Source organism: Chelonia mydas, chromosome 7 (genome assembly GCF_015237465.2).
Source record: "Chelonia mydas isolate rCheMyd1 chromosome 7, rCheMyd1.pri.v2, whole genome shotgun sequence".
Taxonomy (NCBI): domain Eukaryota; kingdom Metazoa; phylum Chordata; order Testudines; family Cheloniidae; genus Chelonia; species Chelonia mydas.
In genome coordinates this window covers 107,245,386-107,267,183 of record NC_057853.1, presented here as the reverse complement: position 1 = coordinate 107,267,183, position 21,798 = coordinate 107,245,386, and the positions used below count along the sequence as shown (strand labels likewise).

The 21,798-nt window shown below is 43.0% G+C and overlaps 1 long non-coding RNA gene across 1 annotated transcript; it reads right to left on the bottom strand.

Moving 5' to 3' along the window:
* Positions 1 to 11,053: 11,053 nt before the first annotated feature.
* Positions 11,054 to 16,429, bottom strand: LOC122466729. Its single transcript, XR_006292470.1, has 3 exons — positions 16,388 to 16,429; positions 14,914 to 14,990; positions 11,054 to 11,084 (listed from the first exon to the last, which is right to left on the bottom strand). It is a non-coding gene; the product is annotated as an uncharacterized LOC122466729 (long non-coding RNA).
* Between the last annotated feature and the right edge of the window lie 5,369 nt (positions 16,430 to 21,798).

The following is a 21,798-nucleotide window of genomic DNA, read 5'->3' as shown; positions in this document are numbered from 1 at the left end:
AAGTAGAGGCAAGGAGTCCCCAGGGAAGAAGCCCTTGGGGTGCTGCTCAGTTCCAGAGTAGGAGCCTTGCAATCTAGCCAGATCAAGTGAGGGCACTATAATGGGTCTTGTTAGCAGTAGGACATCTTGGACTTACCCCCTGGAAGGGGTTTGTTTGTTTGCACATGGACTGTGTCTCTCAGCTAGAGGGCTGAGTCTCTGAAGACCCTCCTGACAAGTGCAGCAGTCACAAGGGGACACTGAAACTGCAGGCATGCATCCACTCGGCTGGGGGAGTGGCACGTGAGAGGTGAGGCACCCCATTACAGACCGCCTCCTTCCTAGTTGATGGAAACGAGGTTGACAGAAGCATTCATTGTCAAAAGTGACTTAGGGCTTGTCTACACAGTGCAGCAACATACATTACAAGGGTGTGAATTCTAAATCACACCAATGTGATGTGCATGACCAGGAAGGTTAGAAACTTTTTTAAGTAAAAGCTGAGATTTCTCATGGAATCACTTGATTCCAGGAGCTGGGGTTTTAAAAGAACATCATGAGACTTGTAATAAAATCACAAGACCTGGCAATGCTATTGCCATCACAGGTCCTTCCCATAATCACTATTTAAAGGAAGACTGAGTTGATTGCCTGAAGTGCCTTAGACACATAGTACATATTTAGCTAAAGATATTGCTTTTTAAAAACAGCTTCTAGAAATATGTCACTGTTTCAATATCGCCATGCAGAGAATGGAGATCAGCTACCTGCTAAGATGGAGACATAGAAACTCTGTTGGAATATGCAAGAAATGAGATGTAAACAAAGTTATTGTGAGCTATGGACTTCAAAAAAATCTTTGAAAATCTCTTTGCTCAGTTGCTTGGTAGCAAGATGAGTTTCCTGTGTTGTACCCAGCAGCAGCATTCTGCCCCCAGAATGATAGGTTTTTAGACCTACAACACTTTTTTTAAAGTTAGATGAAGTGTTTAGAAATGTGTCTTTTAAATTACATTTGTTTTTCCCTGAACAATATTCTCAGGCTCTACCGGATGCCTCAATGTCTCCCAAGATCAACACTTTATATCACCCCATCATAAAATACACCTACAAATAGGACTCTGAAACATTGTCTTTTCCACTTTTTCCATCCACCCAATTCTTTGCCAAATGCCAGTATCCAAAATGCGTATCCATCCCATAGCTATTTCATTGCACTTTTAGCCTTATTTTTTTTCATGTAGGGTCATCTAGACAACCCTTACTGTTGGCATCCTATTAGCTGTAACTCTGCCAACCCATGTTGCACCATCCTTGTTAAGTGTGTGCTGCTCTTTGTGCCCCTGTGACGCATTCAGTGCATGTACCTTTTCCCCCCATGTCTGATTTGGTAAGTCTTGAAACTTACACTGGAAAATGAACAGAAATGCAACTAAACAAGCAGTAACTGGCTCGTAGTGCTTTTCCTGGAAATTACTTTCTCCTGCAATCAAATGAACAAACACATCACTTTTGAACCACATTATACATCATTCTTCAGATTCACATGTTCTGGATGTTATGAGAATGAAAGTTTCTGGCCTACCTGATCTCTGTGGAAAAACAGCAAGGCCTCCCTCTCAGAGGAGTATGCAAGACTTGGAAACACTGATTTTCATATAGGTCACTGAGCCAACTGTCGGGGGTAATACTTGTTAGTCAATCTCAACCTGGCCAGATTCAGACTGGGAATAGGATAGACTAGAGAACCTTTCACTTCAAGGTCCCCCATCTCCCACTCTGTCCAATTCTTTGAAGGCCCTGTTCCAATCTTTCTTTCACCCCAACTGTCTTGAATATTTTCCATAGAAAATGGGTGCATTGTCACTCTTTCCTTTTAAATTAATATGGTTTGTGGCTGCTGCTGCTCTAGAATTGGATGCCTAGCTTGGGGATCTTCCAGCTGCACAAGGGAAGTTAACGCCTCTGAAAGGGCAAGAACAAGTCTATGCAAGCATTCCTTCCACACATTTTTAGACAGCTTTGAGAAATTGGGTGTGTGCAGTAAAGCACTCCCTAGGCTGTTTTAACACTCCGAACTGGCACGTATCCAATGAATCACCTCAGGTCTCCCTGACTTTTATTAACAAGTAGTAATATGCACATACGGTACAGCATTTGTCACCTAAGAGTGCACCTCCAAGGGCTTTACAAACACTACTTCAATCGGACAGCACCTTGTGAGGAAGGAACAACCTCCAGCTTGGGGTGCGGGGGGGGAGGGGGAAAATGAGGCACAGAGAAGTAAGTCAAGTTTGAGGCATGGGAGAAGCTAGAAACCTGGAATCCCAGTCCCCAGATCAATAGACACAACTCCTTCCCTCTGCACTAGTACTGTGTAAGTACATGGGAAATCTATCCCTGGATAGGTGTGCCAAGAAACTGCACAAATGTGGTGTTCAATGCTTAGATACTATCAGGTCAGTCTCTAGATAGATGCAAAAAAGACAAATTGATATTGTTAATTTCCCCCCAGTTTACCTTCAAACGCACAAACTTCTGTCTGCTTTAGAACAATTACCTCATTGCTGGTAATGGTTGTGAAAAGCTGACACTTTTCAGACTGGAATTGAATAGCCACTGCTAGCACAAATGGGACAAACCTGTTCTTGGACACCATCCCAGAAAGCAGGATAGCAGCTTAGTAGAATACGGTCTCAATCATGCTGGTACTGGTCCTGAACAGGAATAGGTCCCATCTGCCGTAGCAGCTAAACTGTTTCAACACCAATCCAGAGGGGACCCATTGTCAAGAGTGGGTCATTTTCTTAGCATATACGTATTGATGTCTAACACCAAGCAAAGCACTGTGTCTTGACATGCTGGCTAGCTGTCTATTTTAATGCCGGATTTTTGTTTCTCACATCGGGAGTTTCTGGGAGAGCTGAGAGGATGAACAGTGGGGAGATCTTAGCACCATAATACAAGTGATAGTGTCACTTGTCTTCTCTGGCAGCAGCTTCTTTTGCAAGGAGTGGGCTGGGAGGGGATTCAGGTTGATTCCTTTACCTTGGCATGTGCCAATCCAGTGCCCTTGCCCTGCTCCCTCTTGGGTTCATTGCCAACAGAGGGTAGCTGCCCTGGGGTGAGTTTAAGCAGTAGTGCCAGCAGAAGACAGGTTTATTTGATCTCTGGGGCTCCATAGATGCTCTGCTAGCAGAAGCTACCTGGGAGATGCATGGAATCAGTGCATCTCCTGGGGGCAGTGAGCCACACCTACTATCTAAGCTCTGTCCACCTGCTCTGGGCCCTTTCCAAGTTGGGTGTGCTGTGCACTGCAACATGCCCCATTCTTGGGGGACTCTATGCCAGGAGGGGCACAGCCTGGTTTACACAGACTTCTGCTTCTGTACTTCAGCTCCTGAGGTGGCTTTGGAAACTGGGCTGCTGTGGGGGGGCTGAAGGAGTCCCCAGGAGCTGCCCTCCCTTACAGTAATCCCTGACCCAATCTTCCTAGCACTGAATTCCAAGACCACAGGGCCTCCCACCATCCCCTGTCCACATGTCCCCTCTGCCCAGGTTTAAGGAAGAGGCGGGCATAATAGGGCTGTTTCCATCAATTATGTACAGCTCTTGCACTGGAGGGAATTTTTCTCCAGTCTTCTATGTCTCCTTTACACCACAGTCTTCCTATTCCACTGCAAACGAGATCAGCACTCAAGCTCTACCATTCTGCCCCCTCTCGGAAGAAAAGAGCTGCTAGCTGGATGTTCTCTGGGAAGACCCCTTTACTCTAGAATGCCCACCCACCAGTCCAAAACAGCCTGAACCCATCTGAACACACTGCAAAGTCTGCCACTTTGAGCAGGCATGGGAAGAGGGTGGGGGGAGGGAGATTTCCATTTGGGTGGAAGGTGTTGGGTGGGGGAGTTTCCATTCTCCCCAGGTCTGCTGAGTGTCAGTGCAAGACCTAGCTGGGGATGGGGGAGAAGTACTGTCATTGCTTTGGTTGTGTAACTTCTCTTTATGGTGTTTTTAAATGTGCAAAGGCACTTGGCACTCCGGCTGAACATCCCATCAGTGCGGAGTTCTTCAATCTAAATAAATAATCAATCTTTGATTGTGTAAAGTGCCTAGCGCACTTCTGGGTGCTGTAAAAAAAAAAGGGGGGGGGGGACTGATAATAAGAAGGTACAAGTGTGTTGTGAGTCAGTGCCTGTTATAAATATAAAGGGAAGGGTAAACACCTTTAAAACCCCTCCTGGCCAGAGGAAAAACCCTTTCACCTGTAAAGGGTTAAGAAGCTAGGATAACCTCGCTGGCACCTGACCACAATGACCAATAAGGAGACAAGATACTTTCAAAGCTGGGGGGGGGAGGAACAAAGGGTCTGTGTCTGTCTGTGTGATGCTTTTGCCGGGGACAGAACAGGAATGGAGTCTTAGAACTTAGTAAGTAATCTAGCTAGATATGCATTAGATTATGATTTCTTTAAATAGCTGAGAAATTAAGCTGTGCTGAAAGGAATGGATATTCCTGTCTTTGTGCCTTTTTGTATCTTAAGGTTTTGCCGAGAGGGATTCTCTATGTTTTGAATCTAATTACCCTGTAAGGTATTTACCATCCTGATTTTACAGAGGTGATTCTTTTTATTAATTCTATTAAAATTCTATTAAAATTCTTCTTTTTCAGAAACTGAATGCTTTTTCATTGTTCTTAAGATCCAAGGGTTTGGGTCTGTGGTCACCTATGCAAATTGGTGAGGATTTTTACCAAATCTTCCCCAGGAAGTGGGGTGCAAGGGGTGGGAGGATTTGTGGGGGAAAGAAGTTTCCAAACAGCTCTTTCCTAATAAAAAACCTGGTTAGACTTTGGTGGTGGCAGCGAAAGTCCAAGGGCAAAGGGTAAAATAGTTTGTACCTTGGGGAAGTTTTAACCTAAGCTGGTAAAACTAAGCTTTGGAGGTTTCAGTGCCACTCATCCTGTCCACGGTCAGAAAAGACTCCTCACTAGCATCAGCAGGATCTGCATCACAGAAGCTGTTTTCTGGGCAAGGTTCAAGCTACCTGCAAAGAATTCACTTTCCCTGTCCTCTTAAGAGAGGCTTGGGGAGAAAATCCATCCACCCCCTCTCCCTTCTGCACATTCCATCTGTTCTGCTCCATATGGTGCTGTCCGATATTAGGGGAAAGTAAATGAGACATTAAAAACCTTAACTACCAGCTTCTGCCCTTCCCTCCCTTTCTCCTGTGCAAAGTCCTCTGGACTAAGCTAAAGCCTGAATCACTGAATAACTATGATCAGCACCAAGCCTTTTAACTGGGGTCACATCTCAGCTTTCTGGGGGTAGCTCAGTGCATGAGTGTCAATCATGACCTGAGCCAGTTGGAAATTTTCCATGGGAATGATTTTCCAATGATCCTTTTTGCCAAATCATGATAGTCCATAGGAAAATTTTATCAAAAAATATCAATTAGGAAAACAAAGAGGACAGCTCCCTGACTGGGGCTCTTGCCATTTCATTTTCTGCCTGCAGCCAGCAAGGCAAAAAATTCCATTTCAATTCTCCCAAAACTGAATTTCTATGGAAATCCCCTCCTGTGAAAAGGGTCCCGATTCAGGATGAAATTTTTGTCTAAAAGTGATGTTTATCGCAGGAAGGGATTTCCATTTTGCAGCCAGTTGTAATCATGGCCTTTTCAGCTCCCATTCTTCTTCAGGTTTCAGAGGCCCTCAAAGCGATAGAGAAGTCAACTTGATTTCGGTGGGTAGAGACCTGCAACTTGCACACAGCTCTTTCATAAAAATACTGTAAATATAATTTAAATATTTTCATTCTCTCTTGGCACAAATGGTTTAACAGCACTAGAAAGTGGAAACGCTGTGTTCTCTGCACAGGGTAATTGCTATAGCTATTATTTTTGGAAGCACCTGCCCTGTTTTAGGTGTGTGATAAATGAAGGGGCAGGTGGCTTCCTTTTATGGACACCCAGCCAGTTAGCTATAAAGTCCCTCTTGGTGGCTGTTCTCTGTTTGCTCTACCTGTAAAGGGTTAACAAAGTTCCCCAGGTAAAGGAAAAAGAACAGGCACCTGACCAAAAGAGCCAACGGGAGGGCTAGAACTTTTTAAAATGGTGGGGAAAAACTTCCCTTTGTTTGTGTGTTGTGTCTCTCTTTCACCAACTGAGGGGTGGAGGCAGCCCAGAGGCAGATCCCCTATCACAAAGGTGCATCAAATCTGTTCCAACTTTGGACTCTGGGCTCGTCAAGCCCTTACAGCCACACAGGAATGGACCAAATGGCAAACGATCACTACAGCTGACCGTTCAGCTAAATGTTGAAGAAGAAAAAGATTGTAATCACACTGAACGATCCCAGTCAGGATTAGGGCTCCCATTCTGCTGGGCACTGTACAATTGCATACAAGAACATGGTCCGAGCCCTTAGGAGCTTACGTTCTGAAACGACATGGTATAAAGAAAGAGGAAAGGTGATGCAACTTATAAGCACCATCCACCCACAATACGCTGAGAGCTCCATAGGCTATGGGACTATAAAATGTTTGAATGAAAAACACAACCTATGGAAGTTAATATGATCTAAGATTTAAATATATTGATAACTCCTTCAGACTTCATAACTGTCACATGAACAATCTCTAAGGCCCTTGCTACAATTCACTTACATACATAAATTCAATGTGAGCCTATTTATGGGAACAGAAAATGCTGTCTGCTTATCCTTTAGAATTTAATGAAGCTGAAATAACCTGAGCTATCATCACTACCTATTCCCAAGTTCTTCCGAAACAGAGCCCACCACAGCGAGAATTAGAAAGTGAAAGTGGAAGAACTGGACACATAAAGCGTGGGAAACAGGCAGTAGAGAATGGATGAGCCTGCTAGTCTATAAATACTCAGGGAGCAGTAGCAGAAGAGAAGGAATTATTCAGGGTAATTACAAGAGATAAGACAAAGAGTAATGCCCTGAATTTAGAAAAGAGAAAATCCAACTTCAATTTTAGGCGGAAGTTCTTAACCATGCTGTGAATTACAAAAGGAAAAATGTAGGGATATGGAAGTACCATTATTACAGATGCTCAAAAGACAATTAAACATAGCTTATAGGGAAATATTATGACATTACACTCCATATTATTTATGAAAATATGCTTATGATATGGATATGATATAACAGATGTACTTTATGCAAGATGGCTCATGTGAGATATCATTGGAAAGGTTATGATTTACTGAATGTGATTCTCCAATTTTTATGCCTGTATCATTTCTGTATCTTCAGTTAGGAATATTGACTATGTATCTGTATTTCAAATGGGTTACTTTGGGTGTCACCCCCAACTAGCCCTTCAGGTACAACAATGAGAAAGCCAGATAGGGCTAATGGCCCATTAGCAAAGACAATGGACTGTAAAAGAGCTTAGTCTTCCTGTGGACGCTCGAGACAGCCTACAAGCAATGGCTGCCACAGCCATGCAGAGACATGGGTCTGAGTCACCTGGTACTGGATATCCCTCCTCCCCTTTTCGAATGCCAGTGTTTTTACACTGGAAGACAAAGGGTTCCCGCCTTACACAAGAGCTATATAAGGCGGGGGGGTGACATCATTGTGCTTCTCCTCTGCCTCCCCACCCAAAGAGACACTGAAAAAACACCTGTAAGGAAGAACTGAACTGGAGGGAGAAGGGTTGAGCCCAAGCTGGAAGACCATCTAGCTTGTGAATAATAATACCTGAGGTCTCAAGTTGCAGACCAGTGCAGCTGCCTTTCAAGACCTTCTGTAATCTGCCTGCAACAGTATCTAGGGTGAGAAATACTATTTGTAACCATTTCTTTCGTGAAACAAGCTTAGTTTGCGTGTTGTGTTTTATTTGCTTAGTAATCTGCTTTGTTCTGTTTCCTATCTCTTTAACCACTTAAAATTCACCTTTTGTAGTTAGTAAACTTATTTCTTGTTTATTATATAACCCCATTTGTGCAATTCATAATTGGGGGCGGGGTAAGAGGCTGTGCATACCTTCCTCCACATTGAGGGAGGAGGCAGATTTTATAATATGTCTCCAAGGGAGACAGACACCTGAGTGCTGGGGCAAGTCCCTTAAGTTGAATCTTACCAGAGCTGATCTCCGTGTCTGTGTCATTCTGCTGCTAGATGTGGGGCCTGAGTGTGTGTTGGAGGAGGCTTAATACCCTGGCTCACCAAGACAGGTAAAAAGGGTGCCCAGGCTGGCAGAACAGGTGGGCTCAGTGGTATCTCAGCACATCAGGGGGCAACCCATCACAAATATGGTAAAGGAACTCTTTCTGCACCAGAAAATTTCTCCAGATGCACAATGGAGCTCCATCCAAAAAAGAAAAGGAAAAAGGACTATTCATTTTTATCAAATCAAAAAACAGTGAATGTATGTCCTCTTTAGAGCCCGTAGTCCTACTCATGAGTCTCTGGGTACGTATGTCTACACTGCAGTGTAAGCCCAGGGTTCGAACTCAGGCTGAAACCTAACCCCCACCTTCCGTCTACATACAAATAGTGCTAACCCCAGACTCAGCCCCAGTGTCCCAGGACCCCATGGGAGTGGAGGGTCTGAGCCTGAGTCAAGCTTAGACCCAAGGCTGAACCCTATTGTTTGCAGTGTAGCCACAGTCACCCCGAATTTATATGCTGGGAATCTGCCAAAACTATCCCACAGGCTGTCTTTCTTTGTCCTCTGGACAGTCAAGTTTTCCCATGCTGCACCATGAACAAAGGACTAGAGCAGCCACATTTTGGGAGAGCGCTAGGAAGTCTGGGATATGGGTAGTTGGACTCAGGCCCACATAATGCAATGTAGACCCTGGAATCCCAGGTTGGGACCCAGGGTTCAACAGTTCCTAACCTGTTGTTACAAATGAGTGTACACTCTCAAACCCTATGTTAACAAACCCAGGGTCTGCTAACTTGAATTCTATTAACCCACAACTTACATTACAGTGTAGACATACCCAAAGGGTTTGCAAGATCTGGCCCTTGCAGTGATATGTAGGCCAAGACTGGGGGTTTTAGGGCCTGATCCTGCAATCAGCACCTTAAGGCCCTCAGCACCTCCCAAGAACCAATTAGCACTTTGCAGGATCTGGACCCTGCAGCTGGGGTCAAATCTTTCAGTTGCTGAGCAAGCAAAGTCTGTGTGGAAGTGTCCAGTCAGGAGAACCAAGTAACAGCTGAGCACTCCTTGCCAGGGCAAATAGGGCAGTGTGGCAGTCTTTCTGGGAAAGAGGGAGCAGAGCTACTCAAAGCCCATTGATTTATTTTTTCCCCTTTCTCTCCCAAGCAAATGAGAATCAAATGTTTCTATTTCCTGGAATCAGTGTCAGCTCCTCAACAGCATGATTTAGTATTTACTGCTATGGATGAATCGTTGTGGAGTGACAGCCAATTCCCATGATTTTAGCCTGGATTTTAGATAAAATAATGGGCCCGAGTCTTTGAGCAACTCCCATTTACTTCAGGTTAGGCCAATGTTTCTTATTGAAGTTATTTTTGTCCTATACCCAAAAAGAAGGCTATTTAGAACTGTTTCTTTGTTTGGCAGATGTTTAATCATTCAGAAATACAGTAAAAGCTGTGTTATCAGCACTTTACCAGCTGGAAAGTTCTATTAATCAGCATTTCTGATCTTCATTGAAAGTCAGGTTTATAGTCCAGTTGGCGCAGGACCAGCAGGCTTCCTACCTGGCTCCGTGTGGCTCCCCTGAAGTGGCGACATGTCCCTGCTACTCCGAGGTGGAGGAACGGCCACAGGGGCTCTGCGTGCTGCCCCCACCCTGAGCGCTGGTTCCGCAGCTCCCATTGGCTGGGAACCGCGGCCAATGGGAGCTGCAGGAGCAGCACCTGCAGGTGGAGGCTGCGCGCAGAGCCGCCTAGCCATGCCGCTGCTTGGAAGCGGCAGGGATATGGTGTCGTTTGTGGGGAGCCGCCCAGATCCGGCACCTCCTTTTCCCCCAACGTGCCGGATAACAAGCTTTTACTGTATAATCAGTGGGAAGTCAATGGGAGTTTTACACTGACATCAATAGAACCACAATTTCACTCCAGGTTACTTAAGTGTGTATCATATAGTTGGTATGGACAAATAACCATCCTTAGCAAGACCAAAGAAGCAGCCATGGTGCTCACCTCTCTTGCTACCAAAGGAGCTATTGAAGTGATGTAACATCTCAGTGTCTGGCTGGAGACATAGCTAACAATGTCAAGAAAACCTTTCATCCACCTTCAGTTTGCAAGGTTATTTCATCCCATCCTCTCAGGTGTAGGTCTGGCCACAGAGATCTATATGTTCAGAACCTCTAGATTAGATTACCGTAACTTGCTGTATCCGGGGCTGAAGGAGAATATAGGGCAGAGGCAGCAACTAATGCAGAATCCTCCTCCTCCTCCATGATACTGACCACCATAAGCACATCATTGCTGTGTCTGAAACTCCCCCTGGCTCAGAACCTATCCTGTTGCCAATTCACGGCTTTAGTCCTGATTTTCAAGGCTGTCAATAGGATAGAGCTCAGCTACATCAGCAGTTGAATCTCTAGCCACATCCTGCCAAGACAGAAGTGCTTCTCTGAGAGAATGCAGTTAGCACCACCCACTAGAGCTGGGGACAAAGTATTCTCACTCAAGGCAGTTTGGCTGTGGAATTTGCTACCAGAGGAAACTCGACTAAACTGAAGTCTAAACTACTTTTAGGACTCTTTGTGACCGTCCTTTCTGACAGAAATTTTCCACCCCAATCAGAAGTTTGTTACATAGTAAAATAAAATATTAGAACCTCTTAGAACCCAAGAAAGCATAGAGGGGAAAACTCCATGAAATCCACAATGGACTTCACCCTACAGAACTAGTTAACCTGGAGAACCATTTACATACTATGTTGAAGGGTGCTGTACGAAGCCCTAGCACTGACTGCTGTTCCTGAGAAGGAGGAATGCTCATTAATTGAGGTCACATTTGAAAGTGCTCCTCAGTGCCCTGCTGTGGCTTCAGGGCTGTTCGGTGAAGTGCAGGTGCTCTCTTTAAACTCTTCTTGTTGCTCTGGTTCATCCTCCTCGGGCATCTGGGGCAGCTGAGCCCAACTGGAAAAAATGTCAGTTACAGCTGTGAAAAGAGCTTAGAACAGGGTTAAATACATATTTATTATAATGCTTTTCTTGTTTTTCTGAATGAGGTAATGGCCCATTCCGACAATGGCAGGACCACCAGTCCCTACATTACAACCAGGGTATGGTAAAAAGCTGTTTGTAAGCTTTGCCTTAGTGCTGCTCTCACTGGATGACTGTATCACACCACCACATTTGTCAAAATGGAGGCTCAACAAGCTGGGACCTGATTTACAGACCCGTCCATGTTACGAATCCAGATGAGGTCAAGAGCTACACATAGAGCAGATAATTATCAGGGAAGTTCATGCTGCTGAGCAAACAAATCAGGCATGTAAAGATTTTCTGCTTAGGGAAAGTGGTTAAATTATATTTAAAATCATTGGTGCATTGGACACACCCACAAAAAGCCAAGGAATTCCTGGTTATGGCCAAGTGCTGCAGCTACTACAACACTGGTCTGGGTTGCAATAACATTCTTACTGTTTGTGCAGTGCAATTGGAGTGCATGGTGCTGTACAGACATGAAAGACAACAAAGAGCCAAATTCTCTGTTGACATAAGTCTGCACGGCACCACTGGCTTCAGTCAAGTACTCCCCATTTTTACCAGCAGAGAATTTGACACGTGAATCTCTTTAGGGTAAACAACTTGGACTGTATCCTCCGCTATTACAAATAGGTAAGGCTACGTTTTAGTCATGGGTATTTTTAGTAAAAGTCATGGACAGATCACAGGCAATAAACAAAAATTCACTGCCCATGACCTGTTCATGACTTGCACTATATACCCCATACTAAATCTTGGGTGCTGTAGGGCACAGGGCAGCCTGGGGGCACCCTGGGTGCTCTGGGGTATAGGGCGGCAGCACAGGGCCTGGGATCCCCGCTGCTGCTGCGTGGGAAGGAGGCCGGGTGGCAGCATGCAGCCTGGGCCCCCTGCTGCTGTTGTGGGGGCGGGGCATGGCAGCCCGAGACCCCTGCTGCTGCTGCTGCAGGGGGGGAAGGCGGGGGCTGGGCGGCAGCATGCAGCCTGGGACTTCTGCTGCTGGGGGACAGGTAAGGGGTAGTGTGGTGGCCTGGGATCCCTGCTGCTGCTGGGGGGGGGCAGATGGCGGTGCATGGCCCAAGTTCCCTGGGGCTGCCTGGGCCAGCTGCACCGGCCACTGCAGAAGTCACAGAGGTCCCGGACCTCCGTGATAGACTCACTGACTTACATATAGGCAGAACTCCACTGCAGTCAATGAGCTGTTCACCGATAGAGAATTTGGCTCCTTGTCATCTTCATTTACACCCTAGGGTGTGATCATCCCTCAGAAGGAGTTAGTGCCAAATTCCACTAACGTCCTTGTCGGGGGTGAATACTTATTTAATGTAGAAGTAAAATATGAAAATGCTTTATATCGTCATGGCAAAGAGTGGATCTATAGACTTTGTGCCTAGGCTGGTAAATTTCTGTAACAAATTCATAAATCTGGGTTAAGTTTCCTGTTTCATCCCTTTCTCAAAAGTCTGCAGCAAGCCACCAATTCTGGAACCCAATCACAATGTCGGGGGACCTAGTTAATACAGGTCCATCTATACATTTAAACACACATGCTCTTTCTCCGAGACCAGACATCATGAGATGCTTCAGAAGAAGGCATAAAATCCCCATAATGCATTTAAACAGTAGTGCAATTGCCATTGAGAAATATCCTGCATAAACCCAGCTGGTGATATGATTATGCCCTGAGGCATAATTAATAGTCCTGATAATTTTCTTCTGCTATAAACTGCAGATGTTAGCTTTAACCAAATACTGCTCTAATCCTTTTAAAAAATATTACTACCTCATGGAAGCGAATTCCACAGGTAAGTAATACATTACAATAAGGATAAGCCAAAAATATGGTGGAACCTACAGCCTTCTTGCTCAAAGAGGAAGATTACCAAGTAAGCAGATCAGGTAGCAGAGCTAATTTTAGGATCTCCGTGAGCCTTGTTACAAAATGTGAAGAAAAGTACAAGCTTCAATAGGAAGACATGAAAGATCACAGGAATCAAAACTAAAGTCTCTCAGTACTGTTATGAATGTCCAAAGTTATAACATTAAAACGCCTTATCTGACATTAAGTGAAATTTAAACAAATATTCTTCAGTGTTATAATAGCTAGAACAAAACCCATTAGCAAATTTAAATTAATTCTGCTCCAGGCATTATGATACACTACCAGTTACTTCCTTAACCCATGGGAAATATTTCACTATTGCTGTCAGTCAGTTGCTTGAATGCTTAGAGTTTACCAACTGTGTTTTATATATTGATTTTTGATGAATGACATCTCTCTCTGGGCTATTATGGTTTTGTTTTCAAACCTTATTTAAATTGTTCACCTATTTTTCAGTGAAATAAATGCAAAATGTTTGTTCTCCAAAGGCAGTAAACAGAGATCTCAGGTCTAGTTTCTATGACAACCCCACTTGATACAGCAAACCTAGATTATCTCTAATGACAGACATGAAGTTTAAATTGCACATCCTGCACAAACAGTGCACTGCTGACCTTTTATTGAAAAATGGAATACAGTATGATTAGCATAATGTGCCATATGAAAAGGAAAGGCAGGAATGATGCAGAGTGGACTCCAATCATTAACAGCAATGCTAATCTTTAACAAACTATTTGCCAAGACATGAAGCTCTGAAAATTAAGATTTACCCAGATACAATTTTCAAATCCTGTAAGATATGTCACAGAATTACATTAACTAGTTCTCAAATAACACTTGCTGCTTCTGCTATTTTTTGCCAGTTGCTGCTCTTAGCAGGGGAATAAGAATGGATGAGAAAATACAACCATTGTGCCAATAAATAAATAAATTAAACAAAAGCTATGAGAACTATTTTGAAATTTCCTGAAGGCATATTTTCCTCATGCTCACAAATACATTTCTAGAAGGCTGTATCGTTCTGCTCCTTTCAATCATGTGCTTTCTGCTGGGATCTGTCTGCTTCAATAGGATGAGAATTTGCATGTGTTATTCACCAAACAGCAGTTCATCCATCTATGAGGCTGCAAGAAGATAAAGCAGGCACGCTGTTTGGCGCAGCGGGAGACTGCTTTGGGTAGGACAGAGTGATATGAAACTGCCTTGGCTCCCTTTGAATTTAGTGTCACTGCTGTAAGTTTCAGGAGGCTTTGAATAGCTAAGTAAAATTCATTAGCACTCATACTAGTGACTGTATCAATTTACAAAATGTTGCTACTTTAGAGGGCTTGCCACATGCATGGAGATTCCCATTAGAGTTAGTAAGAGTCGCATGGGCCTGAAGAGGATAACCAGCTCTTAAATTGTTCCTTTACTTCAGTTGGTAGCATACCTTTCATTTTCCTTTCTGTAACATTGATGAAAAAAGACAGTAAATACTTCTAGTTTCAGCTCATGAATGAGATTTCATAGAATCATAGAATATCAGGGTTGGAAGGGACCTCAGGAGGTCATCTAGTCCAACCCCCTGCTCAAAGCAGGACCAATCCCCAATTTCAGCTCACTTATCTTCAGTGCAACTGCCTGGAGACCACTGATCAATAATCTGCATTAGAAAACACATTTGGGAAATGGAGTTTGTGGCCTAGGGGACTGGCAACCGTATATGGAGCCTCTCTTTTATAGATCACCATTCTGAATTTGGCCTCGCACAACAGTGACCAAAAGTAGTTACCATTGGACTGCTGTTCTATGGCCTATACAAAGAGTTGATGGTGTCAGCTCACTTCCCAATGAACGGTGTGCACATCACAAAACAAATAAAAACAAACTCACTCACACGTTGTTGGCAGTCTCAGGTTGACCAGAGACTGAATGGCCAATATCACTCCTCTGATTCCCCAAAGGTGATCCTAGAAAATGGCTTCTTGCTGTAATGATTATTAGCAACACGTCCCACCCCAACGATTTTCAACTACTAGTCTGAGAGTTGAGGGGCTCTGAAAATATGCACTGTTGTTCCTATGCTCAATCTAGTCTGAGGACAAGTAGAGGACTTCAGGCTTCAGAGCTGTCCACTGTCTATCTTTCAACAAGCACTAAGCAATTTTTATAAATTCCAACAATGGGATGTCTTCCACTGCAGAAGGCTCATAGGAAGGACTGACTCAACTAGAGGCCTCCTCCAACAGGAATTTTACTTGCAGTAAATAGTAACCTGATTTAGGATATAAGAAAAGGAAGTGTATAGACACTGTGCTGCCTCTCATCCTTCTACCCAACTTCTTTTATTGCTGCACACCACAGTAGCATCTGAGCACTTCCATACTAAGTGTCTTTAACCCCACAAGATCTTGTGCAGATGAAAATTAGCTTTGATGAAACCATTCCATAAGTGAATTACATGGCATGAGCTATCTGTTAGAATGTTGTAATATGTTTTACTGAGCTCTACTAAAACCAACACATTCTGAGAAACAACAAGAGAAGCATTGCTTGGTTAAAACATATTTAAACAGAACTTTGCAAGCACTTCTCCTTTACTAGTATGTCTAAAGATAAGTGAGCAAGTATTCATCCAGATAGGAAAGACAATAAGTTATAAAGCTATTTAAATATAGTATCTCACCATCAGCTTCTCTCTCAGGCCAGTAACTTTCATAACACTCACCTCTCCATGTCAGACAGGAAGTAACCATCTCCCTTTGTCACTACAACATTTCTTCAATTTCCCTTTTAATGTTTTTAGTTAGGACAGAGACTGAATAGCTTTGGTTCCTTCTGGTACTACTATTCCTTCCCACTTTACATTTCTTTATGGTGCCTGTCCTAACAGCTCTTGCCCCTGGTACACATACTTAAAACCAGCAAAACAAACCAAGTAAAACAAATCCAGAGACACAAAAAAATGTCTGATATAAACCCAAGCCCACTGAAGTTATTATTAACCCAAATCAGAGCATAAAGATACTCCATGCGTCTATCCATCCTACTGCCTTCCACCCACTCCCTCCAAGGCTGGAGAAAATGAGTCCCTGGGCCTACCACAACAGAGATCAAAGGGTCCAAGTCCCCACATAATAAGCTTCACTTTTCTACCACCTCAACTCCTTTAAATGATCATTGAAGGAATACAGCAATTGTAGCCTGAGCCCGAAAAAAGGCCATTAGGGCAGGCTACAGAGGTCATCTGCACCTTACACCACGCAAACACAACAGCAAGACCCTCAACACAATCCTACTTCCTGTGCTTTGTTCTGATCCCTGGTCCTCCCACCCCACAATGAATCAACTCCTCCTGAGCTCCTACCATTGAGCAGTGATCTCCATCCCTCTACCAGCCTGGGTCTCTCACTCCCTCATACAGGAACTCTTGCTATCACTTCAGGAAAGGCCAGGGTGATGGGGAAGCTCAATTAGGTAATAAAGAGAAGCCTAGAAACCTAGTTAAATTAATTATTCCCTGCCTAGTAAACTGGGTCTTTAAAAATGCTGAAAGCTCATGCTCATTGCAACAATCATCTTTCTATAATTAAGTAAAACCCTCTGCTTCTGAAAGTCAGACAACTGAATCACCACTTGCTTTTAAATGAATTGTCTTCCTATTCCCTGCATATCTATTCTTTGAAATGTAACTGCGTTTCTGAAATGCCAGTCAGGTAAAAAGGTTCTCCCAGCCAGGTGTGAAAGGCAATTATTGCCATGAGTCAGCAAGAGCCATTACTGCTATCTAGTCATCTCCCAAGTTTTCTGTAAGATTGACACCACAATTACAGATCCAATCAGAGTGACTGTTTTTCCATTAAAAATGGAGAATCCTTGCTGTAAATAAATTCAGCGGTCAGACTAAGCAAGTGGCAAAATGAAAAAGAAGACTAGAAAGAGACATTAACAACAGAGCCAAAAGCACACAGAGGCTCTCAAAAGTCCTTTGTTAACATAGCTGGCCTTTGGGCAAAGAATCTCTGTTTCCAGTTTAAAACACGGGTTCCTAGCCCTCTTCCTCTTGAAGCTAGCCTAGAAACCCAAACGAAGAGAGGCCTGTGTATTACTGACTGATGCAGACATCTTTTGGGAAAGCCTCTTGTTAAAAATTTGAGAGCACATCACTAGAAAGTTCTTTGGTCCAATTACTGGGCTACCAAGGACCCAGGAGCCTAGGAATGCTGGCTGTCAAGCTTCACAATCCCCTGGCTGCTGCAGAGCTGGGAAGACAGGAAGTCCTGGTTCCCAACTCCCCAGGCAAGTAAATAAAGGTGAAATGTACAGGTATGATATAAAATTAATTTAATTTCATTTTAAATGAGAATTAAAATACACTACAATTCTATCTGATTTGATAGAGCAGTATATATTTTAACTACCAGTATATTAATGTAATATTTAAGGCATACTAGAGCTAGTTGCAAGATAGAGATTATTTCAACAGTATGATATCAAGCCACTTTTACAGGTCATATTTTTCAGGTTATTTTGAAATTTAAAGAAAAAACCTGTACATACTCATAGGAAAGGCAGCTGCATGAAAAAAAAATACTCATCAGAACAGTTTCTCGTTCCACTGTGATTTGAAAGGATGCCAAACAAATAGTATGAATAGTTAATGATTGTGTTTGGCATCTAACACTCCATTCTTGGTGAAAAGTGGATTGGATTCTGAAGTGTTTGATCATCCGCATTTGAGAAGTTCTGGGAAGCAGCTGTTTCTTCCATAGTGGAGATTCTTAAACAAGGGGCAGAAGAAAGCTCAAAACTGAAAAAACTTTCTTTTCAGCATCTTCATTATCTGCTGTGTCCCATCTTTCCTTTCAAGCATGTTATTCATTGGATGCAACAGATTCATTCTTTGCTTGCAGATAAAGTTAACATAACAAAATGGCTAATGGCCTTTATTCAGCCAAACTTGCAAACGATTGGAGTAGATATTCCTGACTTGTGAGAAGCTTGCAGCAGAACTCGAGAATCATAGTTGTTGTTCATCATACAGCCCACAGAAAACAAGTTGGAGCTCTCAAACTGCCAGGCACGACTGGACTGTTAGGTGAAGGTGTCTCTAAACTTCTATTGACCCTTGACACCAGGCAGGTCTGGAGCTTTTTCATTAACTCTAATGCTTTTTGTATTAGGGCTTCACGTAAAAAATTCCTGCTGGCTGCCAGGGTCAAAGAGTTCATGAGATGTTTTGGCCACATCAACAATGCGCTGATGATTCTTTCTGGCATGACCCCAAAACTAATGAAAGGCTGTTTGTAAGAGGATTGCCTTTCAGGCTGCTGGAGGTTTGAACCAAGGTAGAGACACATGTGGATAAAGGCAGACTGTCGCCTTCATAGTGCAATAGGGAAAGATAGTCTTGGTCGCATTCACGCTGTTTGAGACTTAGATTTCAGTGTCTGAGTAATGCACGTGCATGTCCCTTGCGTTTCTTTCTTCGCACTCCCATCTTGGTATGTTTCTAAGCTCCCCCTTCTGCATAGAACATGGTCCCCATTTCAGGCCACTAAGGCCTTACTCCCTCCTCATTCAATCCCCCCTTCAAAATGCTTCTGCCAGGAGAATAGAATTTAAAAAACATAAATCAACCCATTAGCTCATCTCCACCTCTGTCTTTCTTAGAGAATCCTGTCTCCAATGGATCTACCCTTTAGGCCCCAGTAAATTACATCAACAGAGCACAGTGTAGGATAAGAAGTCCACCTACTCTATCAAGGACTATATTTGCGTGCAGCGCAAACTGTTGCTGAGCACATTGTCTGGGCTAAACAGGTGGACATATTTGTACACATAATGTTATTTTCACCACTGCCCTTCTAGTCTAACATTTATTTTGACACAAGATGTCAAAGACAGCAATGACTGAATGCAGAGAGGGCTCTCAGAGTAGCAATTCCCAAGTGGAAAGAACATTCAGGTCCTGGAAAGAAGATAAGCTTTCAAGCTTACACAGACTTCTTCTTCAGGTCAGAAACATTGGTTGTTTTCAAGATCTTTTGTTAAGTAGTAAATTTCCCCTCCCCCCTTTCTTGTGAAATTAGTCCCAGTGTTTGCTCAGTTCTGGGCCTATTCAAGGAGACTTCCAACAAGATTTTGCTGAAAGGTAATGCTTTCAGTCAGTGTTAGAAGATTGTCTTGAATACTGTATCTTCCTGTGATTACAGTAATGTCATTTGCTTTATGTAAAGGGGACACAGTTCTGTTTGTGATGTCTTGGATAGACAATCCTCCCTCAGAGAGAACTTCTGTAAGACCTGTAACAAGGCAGCACCTTAGTCTTGTATGTTCAATCTTTTGCTGATTAATGGTTCTCATTAGCTAATGAGAGTGACCAAATATGACACAGCATTTGAGGGTTCTAGCCATACGTATGCTCCATAGCACAGAGGAGAGCAAAGCCATATGAGAAGGTTCATGGAAGGGGAAATGTGGTTATGTTGATTGTCCCCCTTGTTTCAACTATCCCCATATTGACTGGGTACATGTCACCTCAGGATGGGATGCAGAGATAAAGTTTCTTGACACCTTAAATGACTGCTTCTTGGAGCAGCTAGTCCTGGAACCCTCAAGAGGAGAGGCAATTCTTGCCTAAGTGAAGCACAGGATCAGGTCCAAGAGGTGAATATAGCTGGACCGCTTGGTAATAGTGACCATAATATAATTAAATGTAACATCCCTGTGGTGGGGAAAACACCACAACAGCCCAACACTGTAGAATTTAATTTCAGAAAGGAGAACTACACAAAAATGAGGAGGTTAGTTAAACAGAAAGTACAGCACCAAAAATAAAATCCCTGCAAGCGGCATGGGGATTTTTTTTAAAGACACCCTAATAGAGGCTCAACTTAAATGGATACCCCAAATTAAAAAACATAATAAGAAAACCAAAAAAGGGCCACTGTGACTAAACAACAAAGTAAAAGAAGCAGTGAGAGGCAAAAAGGCATCCTTTAAAAAGTGGAAGTTAAATCCTAGTGTGGAAAATAGAAAGGAACATAAACTCTGGCAAATGAAGTGTAAAAATATAATAAGGAAGACCAAAAAAGAATCTGAAGAACGGCTAGCCAAAGACTCAAAAAGTAGTAGCAAAAAAATTTTTAAATACATCAGAAATAGGAAGCATGCTAAACGATCAGCGATGCTAAAGGAGCACTCAAGGATGATAAGGCCATTGCGGAGAAACTAAATGAATTCTTTGCATCAGTCTTCACGGTTGAGGATGTGGGGAGAATCCCACACCTAAGCCATTCTTTTTAGGTGACAAATCTGAGGAACTGTCCCAGATTGAGGTATCATTAGAGGAGGTTTTGGAACAAATTGATAAACTAAACAGTAATAAGTCACCAGGATCAGGTATTCACCCAAGAGTTCTGAAGGAACTCAAATGTGAAATTGCAGGACTACTAACTGTCATCTGTAACCTATTATTTAAATCAGCTTCTGTACCAAATGACTGGAGGATAGCTAATGTGACACCAATTTTTAAAAAGGGCTCCAGGTGACCCCGGCAATTATAGGCTGGTAAGCCTGACTTCAGTACAGGGCAAACTGGTTGAAACTATAGTAAAGAACAAAATTGTCAGACACATAGATGAACATAATTTGTTGGGGAAGAGTCAACATGGTTTTTGTAAAGGGAAATCATGCCTCACCCATCTATTAGAATTCTTTGAGGGGGTCAACAGGCATGTGGACAAGGGGGATTCAGGGGATATATTGTATTTAGATTTTCAGAAAGCCTTCGACAAGGTCCATCACCAAAGACTATTAAGCAACGTAAGCAGTCCTGGGAAAAGAGGGCAGGTCCTCTCATGCATTGGTAACTGGTTTAAAGATAGGAAACAAAGGGTAGGAATAAATGGTCATTTTTCAGAATGGAGAGAGGTAAATAGTGGTGTCCCCCAGGGGTCTGTACTGGGCCCAGTCCTGTTCAATATATTCATAAATGATCTGGAAAAAGGGGTAAACAGTGAGGTGGCAAAATTTGCAGATGATACAAAACTACTCAAGATAGTTACATCCCAGGCAGACTGCAAAGAGCTACACAAGGATGTCTCAAAAATGGGTGAGTGGGCAACAAAATGGCAGATGAAATTCAATGTGGATAAATGCAAAGTAATGCACATGGGAAAACATAATCCCAACTCAAGATATAAAATGATGGGGTCTAAATTAGCAGTTACCACTCAAGAAAGAGATCTTGGAGTCATTGTGGATAGTTCTCTGAAAACATCCATTCAATGTGCTATCAAAAAAGCTAACAGAATGTTGGGAATCATTAAGAAAGGGATAGATAATAAGACAGAAAATATGATATTGCCTCTATATAAATCCATGGTATGCCCACATCTTGAATACTGCGTGCAGATGTCGTTGTCCCATCTCAGAAAAGATATATTGGAATTAGAAAAGGCAACAAAAATGAGTAGAAATATGGAGCATCTGCCATCTGAGGAGAGATTAATAAGACTGGGACTTTTCAGCTTGGAAAAGAGACAACTAAGGGGGGATATGATAGAGGTCTATAAAATCATTACTGGTGTGGAGAAAGTAAATAACGAAGTGTTATTTACTCCTTCTCATAACACAAGAACTAGGGGTCACCAAATGAAATTAATAGGCAGCAGGTTTAAAAAAAAAAGTAAGTATTTTTTCACAGAATGCACAGTCAACCTTTGGAACTCCTTGCCAGAGGATGTTGTGAAGGCCAAGACTATAACAGGGTTC